Source organism: Zea mays, chromosome 9 (assembly GCF_902167145.1).
Source record: "Zea mays cultivar B73 chromosome 9, Zm-B73-REFERENCE-NAM-5.0, whole genome shotgun sequence".
Lineage (NCBI taxonomy): Eukaryota > Viridiplantae > Streptophyta > Magnoliopsida > Poales > Poaceae > Zea > Zea mays.
In genome coordinates this window covers 162,516,571-162,532,113 of record NC_050104.1, presented here as the reverse complement: position 1 = coordinate 162,532,113, position 15,543 = coordinate 162,516,571, and positions in this window count along the sequence as shown.

Sequence of the window (15,543 nt, the reverse complement as noted above, 5' to 3'; positions counted from 1 at the left end):
TTATGATAGAAAATTTTCTAGGAATGCTCATAGGAGTTATGATCATGATGCTTTTAATTCACATGCTATGTTTGCCTCTAGCTCTACTTTTGTTCATGGTAGAAGTAGGCCTAGGAGAAGTAATGTTGTGCCTCATGTGGCTAGGAGAATGTGTAATGAACCTTCTACCATTTACCATGCTTTTATGTAAGAATGAAAAAGTAGTTGCTAGAAAGTTGGGATCCAAATGCAAGGGAGACAAGACTTGTATTTGGCTTCCAAAGGCTATTGTGACTAACCTTGTAGGAGCCAACAAGAGTTGGTTACCTAAAACCCAAGTGTAAATTGCCTTGCAGGTTTATGCATCCGGGGGCCAAGCTGGATTATCGACAGCGGATGCACAAACCACATGACGGGGGAGAAGAATATGTTCACCTCCTACGTCAAGAACAAGGATTCCCAGGATTCGATCATCTTTGGAGATGGGAACCAAGGCAAGGTTAAAGGATCGGGAAAGATAGCCATTACATCCGAGCATTCTATCTCCAATGTGTTCTTAGTTGAATCGCTCGGGTACAACTTATTGTTTGTGAGTCAATTATGTAACATGGGTTATAATTGTCTATTTACCAATATAGATGTATCTGTCTTTAGAAGGAGTGATGGTTCATTAGCTTTTAAGGGTGTATTAGACGGCAAACTCTACTTAGTTGATTTTTCGAAAGAGGAGGCCGATCTAGATGCATGCTTAATAGCTAAGACTAGTATGGGCTGGCTGTGGCATCGCCATCTAGCACATGTTGGGATGAAGAACCTTCATAAACTTCTAAAGGGAGAACATGTGTTAGGACTAACAAATGTATGTTTCGAGAAAGATAGACCTTGTGTAGCTTGTCAGGCAGGGAAACAGGTGGGAAGCACTCATCACAGCAAGAATGTGATGACAACATCAAGACCACTGGAGCTTCTTTACATGGACCTCTTCGGACCCGTTGCCTACCTTAGCATCGGGGGAAGTAAGTATGGTCTAGTAATTGTTGATGATTTTTCCCGCTTCACTTGGGTGTTCTTTTTGCAGGATAAATCAGAAACCCAAGGGACCCTAAAGCGCTTTCTAAGGAGGGCTCAAAACGAATTTGAGCTCAAGGTGAAAAAGATAAGAAGCGACAACGGGTCAGAGTTCAAGAATTTGCAAGTTGAGGAATATCTTGAGGAGGAAGGCGTCAAGCACGAATTCTCCGCTCCCTACACACCACAGCAAAACGGTGTGGTAGAGAGGAAGAACAGGACGCTTATCGACTTGGCGAGGACGATGCTTGGAGAGTTCAAGACGCCCGAGCGGTTTTGGTCGGAAGCTGTGAACACAGCCTGCCACGCCATAAATCGGCTATATCTGCATCGCCTCCTCAAGAAGACCTCCTACAAACTCCTTACCGGTAACAAACCCAATGTCTCTTACTTTCGTGTATTTGGGAGTAAATGCTACATCTTGGTGAAGAAAGGTAGACATTCTAATTTTGCTCCCAAAGCTGTAGAAGGGTTTTTTACTAGGGTATGACTCAAATACAAAGGCGTATAGGGTCTTCAACATGCAAATCATCGGGGTTGGTTGAAGTCTCTAGAGACGTTGTATTTGATGAGACTAATGTCTCTCTAAGAGAGCAAGTTGATATTGATGACATAGATGAGGATGATGTTCTGACGGCCGCAATGCGCACGATGGCGATAGGAGAGGTGCGACCACAGGAACAACAGGAGCAAGATCAACCATCTTCCTCTACAATGGTGCATCCCCCAACTCAAGATGATGGACAGGTTCCTCAAGAAGAGGCGCGTGATCAAGGGGGAGCACAAGAAGAACAAGTTATGGAGGAAGAAGCACCACTGGCCCCTCCAACTCAAGTCCGAGCGACAATCCAAAGAAATCATCCTGTCGATCAGATTCTGGTTGATATCAGCAAGGGAGTAACAACTCGCTCACGTTTGGCTAATTTTTGTGAGCATTACTCGTTTGTCTCTTCTATTGAGCCTTTTAGGGTAGAAGAGGCCTTGCAGGATCCGGACTGGGTGTTGGCCATGCAGGAAGAGCTCAACAACTTCAAGAGAAATGAAGTCTGGAGCCTGGTGCCACGTCCCAAGCAAAATGTTGTGGGAACCAAGTGGGTGTTCTGCAACAAGCAAGACGAGCACGGAGTGGTGACAAGAAATAAGACTCAACTTGTGGCAAAAGGTTATGCCCAAGTCACAAGTTTGGATTTCGAGGAGACTTTTTCTCCTGTGGCTAGGCTAGAGTCTATCCGAATATTATTAGCCTATGCCGCTCACCACTCTTTCAGGTTGTTTCAAATGGATGTGAAGAGCGCTTTTCTCAACGGGCCAATCAAGGAGGAGGTATACGTGGAACAACCCCCTGGCTTTGAGGATGACAGGTACCCCGACCATGTGTTCAAGCTCTCTAAGGCACTCTATGGACTTAAGCAAGCCCCAAGAGCATGGTATGAATGCCTTAGAGATTTCTTAATTGCTAAAGCCTTCAAGGTTGGGAAAGCCGATCCCACTCTTTTCACTAAGACTTGTGATGGTGATCTTTTTGTGTGCCAAATTTATGTCGATGACATAATATTTGGTTCTACTAACCAAAAGTCTTGTGAGGAGTTTAGCAGGGTGATGACTCAAAAATTTGAGATGTCAATGATGGGCGAGTTGAACTACTTCCTTGGGTTCCAAGTGAAGCAACTCAAGGACGGCACCTTCATCTCCCAAATGAAGTACACTCAAGATCTTCTCAAGCGGTTTGGGATGAAGGACGCCAAGCCCGCGAAGACACCAATGGGAACCGACGGGCATGTCGACCTCAACAAAGGAGGTAAGTTCGTTGATCAAAAGGCATACCGGTCTATGATAGGGTCATTGCTTTATTTATGTGCTAGTAGACCGGACATTATGCTAAGCGTATGCATGTGTGCTGGATATCAATCCGACCCCAGGGAATGTCACCTTGTGGCCGTTAAGCGGATTCTTAAATATTTAGTCTCTACGCCTTGCTTCGAGATCTGGTATCCAAAGGGGTCTACCTTTGACTTGATTGGATATTCAGACTCCGATTATGCTGGATACAAGGTTGATAGGAAGAGTACATTAGGGACGTGTCAATTCCTAGGAAGGTCCCTGGTGTCTTGGAGTTCAAAGAAACAAACCTCTATTGCCCTATCCATCGCTGAGGTCGAGTATGTTGCCGCAGGACAGTGTTGCGCGCAACTACTTTGGATGAGGCAAACCCTCTGGGACTTTAGCTACAATCTGAGCAAAGTCCCACTCCTATGTGACAATGAGAGTGCAATCCGCATGGCGGATAATCCTGTTGAATACAGCCGCACTAAGCACATAGACATTCGGCATCACTTCCTGAGAGACCACCAGCAAAAGGGAGATATCGAGGTGTACCATGTTAGCACCGAGAACCAGCTAGCCGATATCTTTACCAAGCCGTTGGATGAGAAAACTTTTTGCAGGTTGCGTAGTGAGCTAAATGTCTTAGATTCGCGTAACTTGGATTGATCTATAGCATACATGTGTTCTATGCCTTTGATCATGTTACTTTATGCATTTATATGAATTGTTGCTTATTTATGGTGCTCAAGTTGTACAAGTCCATGTGTGAATGATGCACATATTTAGGGGGAGAAGTGCTACAACTTGACCCTTTGAGACTAACCTTTGTGTTTAAGTATACTTAATGTAGTCTCAAAGGTGCATTGAAAGGGAAAGGTGAACTTTGACCATGCAAAGACTTCCACTGCACTCCGTTATTAGTGTACTCACCTCCAAGTTCATACTTATGCTCTCATTGCCTTTTTGCTCTTAATTGACAAGTTTTGGTGAGGCAATGGGGTTAAAGGGCCAAGAATGATTCTGTTTTGGTGCTTAATGCCAAAGGGGGAGAAATTAAGGCCAAAGCAAATGGATCAGCTGCCACTTGTGAATTTTGAAAACAATAGAGTTAGAACTTTTGATTTGTCCAAAGTACTCTTATTGCAAAATTTTGTCTCTTGTGGGGGAGAATTTTGATTATGAAAAAAAGGGGGAGTTTTTAGCAATTGATCAATTTTTCTCTTGGAATATCTCTCCTTGTGCCCAAACAAGTGTGTTTCACTTAGAGGTAGGAAAAGAATTTGATTTGCAAAAACAAACCAAGTAGTGGCAAAAAATGATCCAAATATGCCAAATTAGAGTCAAAAACAATTTGGTCCTCATTTGCATTGATATTGCACTTATTTTGGTTGCTTTTTGATGTGTTGGCATAAATCACCAAAAAGGGGGAGATTGAAAGGGAAATGTGCCCTTGGGCCATTTCTATAATGTTTTGGTGATTAAGTGTCCAACACCTAGTAAATAAATAGCTATGTGCCAAACAAGCAAGAAGTGCAAATCATGTAACAAGGTACGTTTCTAGACTTAGTACATTGTTTTGAGTACTAACATATTTTGTCTAAGTGCTAGAAACAGGGAGAAAAGAATTGGAAAAAGACTTGGCTCGGTGCAGCCAAAACTCAGCTTAGTCTGGCACACCGGACTGTCCGGTGGTGCACCGGACAGTGTCTGGTGCGCTAGGCTGGTCTCCGGTGAAAAGGCCGCTCTCGGGAAAAGATCAGCGGCATACGGCTATAATTCACCGGACTGTCCGGTGGTGCACCGGACTGTCCGGTGAGCCAACGGTCGCCAGCGCAACGGTCGGCCGCGCAATCCGCGAGCGACGCGTAGCCCATAGCAACGGTCGGTTGGCACACCAGACTGTCCGGTGTGCACCAGACAGTGTCCGGTGCGCCAACTGCCCCCGAGGACCAACGGTCAGATGCGCCTGAAAAGGAAGGAGATCGTGCATCGAACAACTATAGTGACTGTCCGGTGCACCACCCGACAGAAGGCAAGTTTGGCCTTCCAAGTTGGCTTCCAACGGCTCCTAGCTGCCTTGGGGCTATAAAAGGGACCCATAGGCGCATGGAGGAGATACACAAGCATTCACTAAGTATTCTAAGGCATTCAGACTCTGCTCCCGCACATTCGCTTTGTTGTGTTAGAGATTTGAGCTCTATTCGAGTCGAGGACTCCCTGTGTTGTCATTTGAGCTCAAGTCTTCTCTTGTGTGCGTGGGTGTGCTGTGATTTGTGTCTTGTGTGTGTTGCTCATCCCAACCTTACTCCGTGCTTTCATTGTGATCTTTGTTGTAAGGGCGAGAGACTCCAATCTTGTGGAGATTCCTCACAAACAGGAATAATCATCTAAAGGAAAAATCGTGGTATTCAAGTTGATCATCAGATCACTTGAGAGGGGTTGAGTGCAACCCTCATCCATTGGGATGCCACAACGTGGAAGTAGGCAAGTGTTACTTGGTCGAACCACGGGATAAAAAATCGCGTGTCTTGTGTTGATCTCTCTATGATTATTTGTGTTCACAAGAACTCGCTTCAAGTTATTTAGCCGTACTAACACTCATAACTAAGTTTTGTGGCTATTAGTGTTTGAATTTTACAGGATCACCTATTCACACCCCCCCCCTCTAGGTGCTCTCAGTAAGCCGAAGCAAGTCCTCCACACTGCTTTGTGCTATTCTCCTTATGTCCCAAAGTATGTAGGCAACCAACAGCCTATGACCTCTGTTGCTTCGGCAAGCCATTCTCAAGCTTCTTGGGCCCAGTTGCCACCACCGCCACCGCTAGCACCTGTCTTGGGTCATAGTCAGTAGCCAGAAGGGCAACGCCACAGTCAGCAACAACGTGACCTTCGGGAGGAGTCCGAATCTCGTACAGTCAATAGCACTGTGCCTGAATCAAAGCACATTTACTAAAGAGGCTACAGTGGTGCGACTAAAGAATATCCTGATCTGATGTATCTTAAATTTTCCTGCCTTTATATTTTCTTGCAAGAAAGACAATTCAGGAAGAATTAATATCCAATTTGATGTAATAATAATACTTTGGTTACATCATCGATTATGGAGGTCGTTCCTAAGGGAACACAGAGTAAATTCTGAAGCCACAAAGTCGTTCCTAAGGGAGTGGAGTAAGTTCCGAAACTACAAAGTCGTTCCTAAGAGAGCACAGAGTAACTTCCGAAGCTCCAAAGTCGTTCCTAAGGGAATGCAGAGCTAAGATACCACCTAAATAAAAGGTGAAGAAGCTCCAAAGTCGTTCCTAAGGGGATACAAAGCTAAAATACCACCTAAATCAGAGGTGAAGAAGCTTAAAAGTCATTCCTACGGGGATGCAGAGCTTAGCTCCAAAGTCGTTCCTAAGGGGATGCAGAGCTGAAACACCACCTAAGTAAAGGGTGAAGAGACTCCAAAGTTGTTCCTAAGGGAATGCAGAGTATGGGTGTGTTCTTGTGTGGGTGTGTGTTATCGGCATAAACATCATGCTGCATCATACCATAACATCATTTTGCATAGCATTACATCATACATCTTATTGCATCGTCAAGAAAATTGTGGAAAAGGAAAATGGTCCTACGAAGATATGTGGATTACGAAATAAGTGTTCAAGAACGAAGTGTACCTTCGGTAGACATAATATTACACAACAATCTTCGTCAACAGCGATATTCAACAACAGTTGTGGCATATAAGAAGTTTTAATTATTTGCGAAGCATGAAAAGAAGGGAAGGTGTTTTTTCGCTGAAGGCTCAAAAGTGGTATGTACACAAATTTCATACATCGCAAAGAAACTCAATACATTCATATATATATACAAATATCTGATGTTTGACCCATACATAAATATTACATTTCCTAGATAACAAGAATCTAGTCTTCTTTTAGTACTCTTTCGGCAACTTCATTCAGTAGCCTGTCAACAACTTCATCCACGATTGTATTGGCGACCTTCATCACATCCAAAGCCTCTTTTATGACAGAGTCAGCCTCAAGATTGAATGGCTCCAGACGTGGCGACAGGCCGGTTGTAGCAAAGTATATGATAATTCGGGTTCGAAGCCATAAACGAATAATAAAGCAAAAGGGCATTAAATAGAAGTACCTATAATCAGTGCACGTCCGACAGCTTCTTCAGCTTCATTTGCCTCTACTCGGGCATCATGTGATTCTTTTCATTTTTCTTTATTGCTTCGTCGGCTATCTCGTGGCCGCCCTTCATCCAAACATCGGAATAAAATTTCCCACCCATCATAGTAGCTTCGGCTAAATGTTCCTTTGTACCGTCTATGGAGAAGATGACTTCTCCCTAGGCTGCAGCTTTAACATGTTCACAGCCAGTTTTCTCCAAAACTGCTGCAACCCCTCAAGCACCGGTGAAGACACAAAAATCCCCACGGTCGCTAAGTATTTCTTCAAAAGCTTTAGCTTCTTCGCCTCGAATAATTTTTTGCTCCGATGAATATGCACCCACCTTTGCAAAACTGTTTGTTAGTTTCTTTGCGCAATCCAAGGATTTTTCATAACACCACTCCTTGGATTCATGAAGCTCCTCCACATTCTTTGGCAATCTTGAACTTGTCCATTCACTTATTTCTTGTTTTGCTTTTGCAACTTCAAAATCTTCATTCAATTCAGCAAGCTTTTTCTTTAGGTCCTCGACTTCGGCTTTGTGAGCTTCGGATTGTGCATTAAGTTTCGCTTCGTTGCTCTTCAACCTATCCACTAAGGAAAGTAGTATTTTATCTTTTTCAAGGGCTTTGTTCCTTAGTGTAATAACTTCTGACCGAAGGTTCCCAAGGGCTATTTGACAGCTTTCGTCTTTCGCATTCTATTGTGTCCTTAAAGCCTTACTTAGGATTAAGCCCTACAAAAAATAAAGGATCAGCACACAATAATAAGAGAAGATACAAAAAATAATCTGTTTATAAGCTAAAACATCCTCACCTTCAGACTGTTATAAGCAAGACTATCTGCAAGTTGATCCTTCGACATTACAGACTGGCCGAGCTCAAGCTTCGGATATCCTATATTGTCTGCCATCTCCTGACAGACAGATATCTCCTTATTATCCGGAAGACAATACAAAAAGTCGTCTTCATCAGTGCCGTTGAATACCAAGGACCTCTCTGGGTACTTTAGATCCCTGGCGTATTGTTTAGCTTCGGCAATCTGCTATTTTGACAGCTCCTTCCCGGAAGCATGTCGCACGATAAATTCCACCTCTTCAACAGGTACTTCAGGAGCAGGAACTTTCTTGGGCGCATTTTCTTCTTCCAAGGTCAAAGGAATAGCTTCCAAAGCATATGCCTCGATAGGAGCTGATGGCCCAGCTTCGGCAGTATCTAGTGTCATACCACCTTCGCTAGATTATTTTTGGGATTTCACCCTTTCTGTCAGGCGCTGAAGCAGGGGTTTGTACTTTTGAAGATTCCATAACAGCGTCTAGTACGCTGGCCATCCTCCTCCTTTTGGAGTTATTGCAGGAATTTTGGACACCTTCGGCAGCTCCGGCTCTTGTGGCGGGCTCAGGATTTTCGGTTGCTCTGTCGACTTCCTTAATTCTGGTTTTTCGGTCGTTTTTTCCTTAGCTTCGGCAGGACACTTCGGCACCTCGGTCATCTCGGTTTTCTCCTATTCCGCTATTACCATCGGTTTCGGCACTTCGGCCGATTCTCCCTTGGCTTCAGCAAGAGCGGGGTAGTCTGACTCAGCAGCAGAAGAAGGCCCTTCAGCAAGCTTCAGCACTTTGGCCGTTTCAATATACCTAGGCCGGTGCGTCAAAACTTTAACCTGTTTTCCCTTCGGCATGGTAGGGATAGCCAAAGCAGCAGCCTTTCTTTTCTTTCCCTACTTTTGGGAGTGAAAGGGAAATAGTCTCAATATTTTCTATAATCGATTTTGGTGTTTGACGACCATCACAAACCATGTGGACTAACCAGTTTGCCCAGTTGATCATTTCACATGTACATAAGTTCATCTACAACTATTCTAAATCGACTGTCCGGAATACCGTAGATTATTCCAGACAGGAGAAGCTTTTTGGAAAAACACCTAAGCGTGGACCGCCTGGGCCCTTAAGGCGGACCGTCCGCGGGACCAAGGTGACCCTCGGACAGGAACACTGCATAAACGCAAGTCAACACTACGGACTGTCCGATGGAGAAGTGAGCATCGTCCGAGACCAAGCGCGGACCATCTGGCCTCAGGCACGGATCGTCCGGTCGGTGAAAACCAGAAAAACCCGAAGGTGACAGGTTCGGTAAAATGTATTTTTAGCGTCCGCACGGACCGTCCTGGGTGCACGACCGGACCGTCCGCGACTGCTTTATCTGACATCTGACGACGCATTAAATGCTCTATAGCCGTTGATATAGCCGTTACTACTGACCGTTGCGATTTTAGTCGTTGATGTGCAGGGCCAGACCATCCACGGTTGGCAAGAAAGGAGCAACAGCTAGGAAGTGGTTGGGGGCTATAAATACAACCCCAACCACCTCCATTCACTTGAACCAAGCACTCCAATCCTTCACATTCAATACAAGAGCTAGCAATCCATTCAAAGACACAATCAAAGCTTCCAATCTCTCCAAGTTCCACAATATAGACAAGTGATCATTAGTGATTAGTGACTTGAGAGAGAGAGAGAGAGAGTGATCTGTGTGTTATTTGTCGCTCTTGTCGCTTGGCTTTTGCAATCGTGCTTTCTTCTTTTCCCATTCTTATTCTCAAGTGACTTGTAATCAAAGCAAGAGACACCAAGTGTGTGGTGGTCCTTGCGGGGTCTAAGTGACCCGTTTGATTAAGGAGAAAGCTCACTCGGTCTAAGTGACCGTTTGAGAGAGGGAAAGGGTTGAAAGAGACCCAGTCTTTGTGACCACCTCAATGGGGACTGGGTTCTTTAGAACCGAACCTCGGTAAAACAAATCACCGTGTTCATCCACTTTATTTCTTAGTTGATTTGTTTTCCCTCTCTTTCGGACTCGGATTTAATTCTAACGCTAACCCCAGCTTGTAGTGTGTGCTTAAGTTTATAAATTTTAGATTCCGCCTATCCACCCCCCCTCTAGGCGACTTTTAGGGAGGGATAACAAAAGTCTGGGTACACAAAACCAATTACATCAAAAACCCTGTTTAATCTCTTCTTGCCTCGCCCCCTGAAGGCCACTGTCATGGCATCATCCTCGGCCCTCGTGTAGACACCAAGCAACTCGTCGCTAGTTGCCTCAATGCAGTCTAGTGAGTCATCATTCGGCTCATCGAATTTATTTCTGTATCTGAATGTGTACTTCAAGTAAACTAAACCATCCTAGCAGGACCTAGAGGCAGCTTCATTCGGCATTTCCTAGCCGCTTGCGAGAGGCCACACTCTGTAAGCAATGTGCTCCTAGACTAAGTCCCTGGTGCCAATATATGTGCAAACTGTGTTATACGCAGCTTGGCACGCTTCTACGTCATTCCCAAGGGCAAGAGACGACCTCCTAATGCCGAAGCGAGACCAGATAGGGCGTTGAATGATACCCTTAATATATTCTATTTCGACCATGTTATTTTTCACATAAAACCACTCTTGCATCCAGGCCCCTGGCCACCTCTTCCGAAACGTTGGAACTGGATAGCTCACACCAGAGCGAGGCACGAAGCTGTAGCAACCAAAATTATTGTGATATTGTTCTTTGCCAGTGGCCTTCGTCTCGTACGACAGTTCGTGAATATTGCAAAAACATCTTGCATTTGGTTCTAACCCCTGGCTCCTCATGGCCCAAATAAAAATCCCCATTCTAATGATAGCCTCAGGGGTGAGTTGATGAAGGAATATTTCAAAGGTATTCAAAACTTCAACTATCAATTATTCTAAAGGGAACAGAAGTCCCGCTTTCATGAAGCTTCTGTAAACGACTACTTCGTCAGCTTCGGGCAAAGGGGCACTGCTATCTCCCCTGGTCCTCACAATAGAAATATCGCGGAAGTACCTTCCTTTCATTGCATCAATTTGACTTTGTTTGATAGTTGATCTCCCGAAGATAGTATGACTCGGTCGCCAGGGCCAATCTTTGGCACCTTCATTCCCACTCTCTATGTCAAAATCTTCATTATCCCTGGAACTTTTAGATATTCCAGCAAGTGTCTCACAAGCAATCTTTTCTGCATTAGTCTCTTCCATAGCTTTGTAAAACCCGGAAAGAGCTGGGTCGTCAGTCTTCTTCTCGCCAGCCATGAAGTCTTGTTGGAATGCTGAAGCTCATAATTCAATCAAAACTTGGAAGACCAAGAAAATTTAGAACGGTGAACACAGTGTACGTAGCTAAAATGGTGCAGCAAGTGCTATCAATGCGAGTCCCTATTTATATGCCTAGCGTCTCTCACAATTTGGTGGGTCCTACATGTCAGTGTCTTTCGCTATTCTAGCGAAGGGAAGGTGTTGGGGGCCTTCCTCTTCCGAAAGTCCTCAAAAACGTGACTAACCATATGTTTTTAGTATGACTTAGACTATTACAGGAAGCTTCGGCTTTGGGATGAAGGTGTGATATGAGGATACGGCCCGAAGGCAACACGGATGGACGCCGAAGCTATGGCTAAAGGAGCTTCGGCTTGGTATTATAGCGAAGATGAAGGACGAAACCGACCTAAGGGGGAAAAGACTACTTAGTCCTTGATAGTTTGCATTATAATTAAGAGTAGATGTCAGGGGCTTGAATGTAATCTTATCCAGGCTGCGCCCCGTGCCTATAAATAGATGAACAGTAACATCGTACTGTTCACGCTGGATTGTAATCACTCTTGCGTCACACTCGCATTATCACCTTCTGACAAGCCGAAGGTATCAATGTAATATAAATATTGTGGATATTTATTCACGTTTATGAAATGAGAATATAAATAATTTACTGATATATCATCATTATTTATATTCTTTTATATTTCATGTACTTTCGTTTATATTTGTTTATTGAGATGATGAAGGTACGTCCTTCATGGCCTTCGTTTGAAGATCATTATATCCGAAAGAAGATAGTGCGTCGAAGGACGAAGGTCTTTAATCGTTAACAATTGTGTTGCTTTGTTCTTGATGTATAGTATTCGAGAACAATGAGCAACATTGGCGCCCACCTCCGGTGAACTCAATCGACCACCTTCGGCAAGCATCAACTTTCGCAATGCCGCCGAAGAAGACAACGGTGCCAGGGGCTGCCCTCCAGCCACTGGACACTAATCAGGAGACGCTGCGAGAAGCTAGAAGCCAGAAGAGGAAGGCTACTAGCCCAACACCTTAGGAGGAGGAGCTAGATCAAGAGATCAGGGATTTGGAGGCTATCCACCAACAGGAGCAAAGGAAGAGGGAAAAGATGCTTTGGCTCACCGACCTTCAGAAAAAGATCGACGAAGCTATTGAAGAAATGCGTCACCTCACTCAGGATGACCAAGACCGAAGGCCCCAACACAGGGAGCTTTGCCAAGAAAGCCTATTCGATGATGATAAATGGTACTGTGACTTTCATCAGGGCAATTTTGCTTTTGATGATGCTTCTCCCTTGGCAGCAGAATTGCATGCTACCCTGTGGCTGCTGTCATACAAGCCACCTCAACTCCCCATGTATGACGGGCACTCAGACCCGAAGCAATTATTGATGAGCTACGAAGCAACCATATCCTCATATGGGGGCAATACTGCAGTCATGGCAAAGTCCTTCGTCATGGCAGTCAAAAGCGTAGCTCAAACTTGGTACTCCTCTCTTTAGCCAGGGACAATTACGTCATGGCAGAAGCTAAAGGATATGTTAGTGACCAGCTTTCAGGGTTTTCAAACGAAGCCGGACACTGCCTAGTCTCTCTTTTAGTGTACGCAGGACCAGGAGGAGTACTTGCAGGTGTATGTCCGAAGGTTCTTGCGGCTGAGAGCTCAAGCACCTACAGTGCCCAATGAGATCGTCATTGAGGCTATGATCAAGGAGCTCCGGCCAGGACCTACAGCGCAATACTTCACAAGGAAGCCACCGCAAACTTTGGAGAAGCTTCTCCAGAAAATGGATGAGTACATCAGAGCCGACAATGATTTTTGGCAAAGAAGGGAAGAAGCCTTCAGATAATCTGAGTTGGCCAGGGGCTTCGAAGGAAGATTCCACCCTAGGCATGTCAGGTCAATTCATAATTCCAGTACAAATGACAACAGGGGGAATCATACCTAAACGCAACAACACAGCTCTCAATCATCGGGGGCGCAACAAAGTTCTTTCAGGCCACCAGCTCCAAGAGGCAGAGGGGGCAGAAGCTTCGGAGGAAGATATGGAGATCAGCCCAGGAAACTATTTTGTTTGTTCTGCGGCGAAGACAAAGGGCATACCACAAGGATGTTCTAGGTCACGATTCAGAAGCAGAAATAAATTGTCGAAGCTGAAATACGGCAGAATTAGCCGAAGCAGGTTCTGCATACCGCTTCGTGCTACTCTCCCTACATCCCGGAGTATGTAGGCAATCAATAGCCTACGGCCTCTATCGCTTCGGCAAGCCATTCTCAAGCTTCCTGGGCCCAGTTGCCACCACCACCGCTAGCACCTGCCCTGGTTCGCAGTCAACAGCCAGAAGAGCATCACCATGCTCAGCAACAGCGCGACCTTCGGGAGGAGTCCGAAGCTCGCACAGTCAACAACATTGTGCCTAAGTCGAAGCACATCTACTAAAGGTGCCACGGCGATTCGATTAAAGAATATCCTAATCTAGTGTATCTTAGTTATGCCTGTCATTTTATATTCTTGCATAAAAAACAATTCACAAAGGTTTAATCTCTAATTTGACGTAATATTATTATAGACACACCATCGAGTGTGGAACGCATTCCCTTAACAATGCTTCCGAAGCTACAAAGTCATTCCTAAGGGAGCGTAGAGTAAGTTCTGAAGCTATAAAGTCGTTCCTAAGGGAGCGCAGAGTAAGTTTCGAAGCTACAAAGTCGTTCCTAAAGGAGCGGAGTCGTTCCTAAAGAAGGGGTGACTTTTTCTTTGCGAAGCATGAAAAGAAGGGAAGGTGTTTTTGCCAAAGGCTCAAAAACGGGTATGTACATAGATTTCATACATCGCAAAGAAATATATTACATTCATATACATACAGGTGTTTGATGTTTGACTCATACACGAATATTACATTTCTTAGTACACAAGAATTCAATCTTCCTTTAATATTTTCTCGGCAGCTTCATTCGGGAGTTTGTTGACAGCTTCGTCAACGGCTTCTTCGGCAATCCTTATCGTTTCTAATGCTGCCTTCATGGCCGGATCGACCTCGGGATCATATGGCTCAGGTGGCGGTGAAAGTTCAGTTGTAGTAAAGAACAAAGTTGTTAACCCGAAGCTAGAAACAAACACCGAAGCTAAAATTCAGTAATAATACCTATATGCCTCGCGCGCTCAGCAGCCTCTTCGGCTCGCTTAGCTTCTTCTCGGGCATCATGGGATTCTTTTTCATTTTTCTTTATAGCTTTGTCAGCTATCTCGCGGCCGCCTTTCATCCAAACATTGGAATAAAATTTCCCGCCCATCAAAGTAGCTTCGGCCGAAGGCTCCTTCGTGTCGTCTATGGAGAAGACGGTTTCTGCCTGGGCTGCAGCTTTAACGTGTTCACAACCAGTTTTCTCCAGAATCGCTGCAACCCCTCGAGCACCGACGAAGGCACAAAAATCCCCACGGTCGCTAAGAATTTCTTCAAAAGCTTCACCCTCTTCGCTGATCCATTCAATGACTCCTTCGGGATCGCCTCGAATAAACTTTTGCTCCGATGAGTATGCACCCACCTTGGCAAAGTTGTCTTTCAGTTTCTTGGCACAATCCAAGGATTTCTCATAGCATCTCTCCTTGGACTCAGGAAGCTCCTCCACATTCTTTTCCAGCCTCACACTTGTCCATTCACTTATCTCTTGCTTTGCCTTTGCGAGTTCAAAATTTTCATTAGCTTCGGCAAGTTTTTTTCGAAGGTCTTCGACTTCGGGTTTATGAGCTTCGGATTGTGGATTAAGCTTTGCTTCGTTGCTCTTCAACCTATCTACTAAGGAAAGCAGTATTTTATCTTTTTCAAGTGCCTCGTTTCTTAGTGTAATAACTTCTGACCAAAGATTCCCAAGGGCTATTTGGCAGCTTTCGTCTTCCGCTTTCTTTTGTGCCCTTAAAGCCTTGCTTAGGATTAAGCCCTACAAAAAATGAAGGATCAGCACACAATAATAACGAAAAGACAAAAAAATACTCTGCGTATAAGCTAAAACATCCTCACCTTCAGACTGTTATAGGCAAGGTTGTCTGCAAGGTCATCCTTCGACATGGCAGACAGGCCAAGCTCTAGCTTCGAGAATCCTATATTTTCTGCCATCTCCCGGCAAACAGATATTTCCTTGTTGTTCGGGAGGCAGTACAAAAAATCATCTTCGTCAGTGCCATTAAACACAAGGGATCCTGGGGGATACTTCAAATCTTTAGCATATTGCACATCTTCGGCAACCTGCTCCTCTGATAGCTTTTTCCCTGCCGTGTGACGCACTATAAATTCCAATCCCTTAGTAGAAGCTTCGGCGGCAGAGAATTTAGATTCTTTGCTGGTTCTCTCTTCTTCTAATGGTAACGAAGATTTTGCAGCTTCCGAGGGCCCTTGTTCA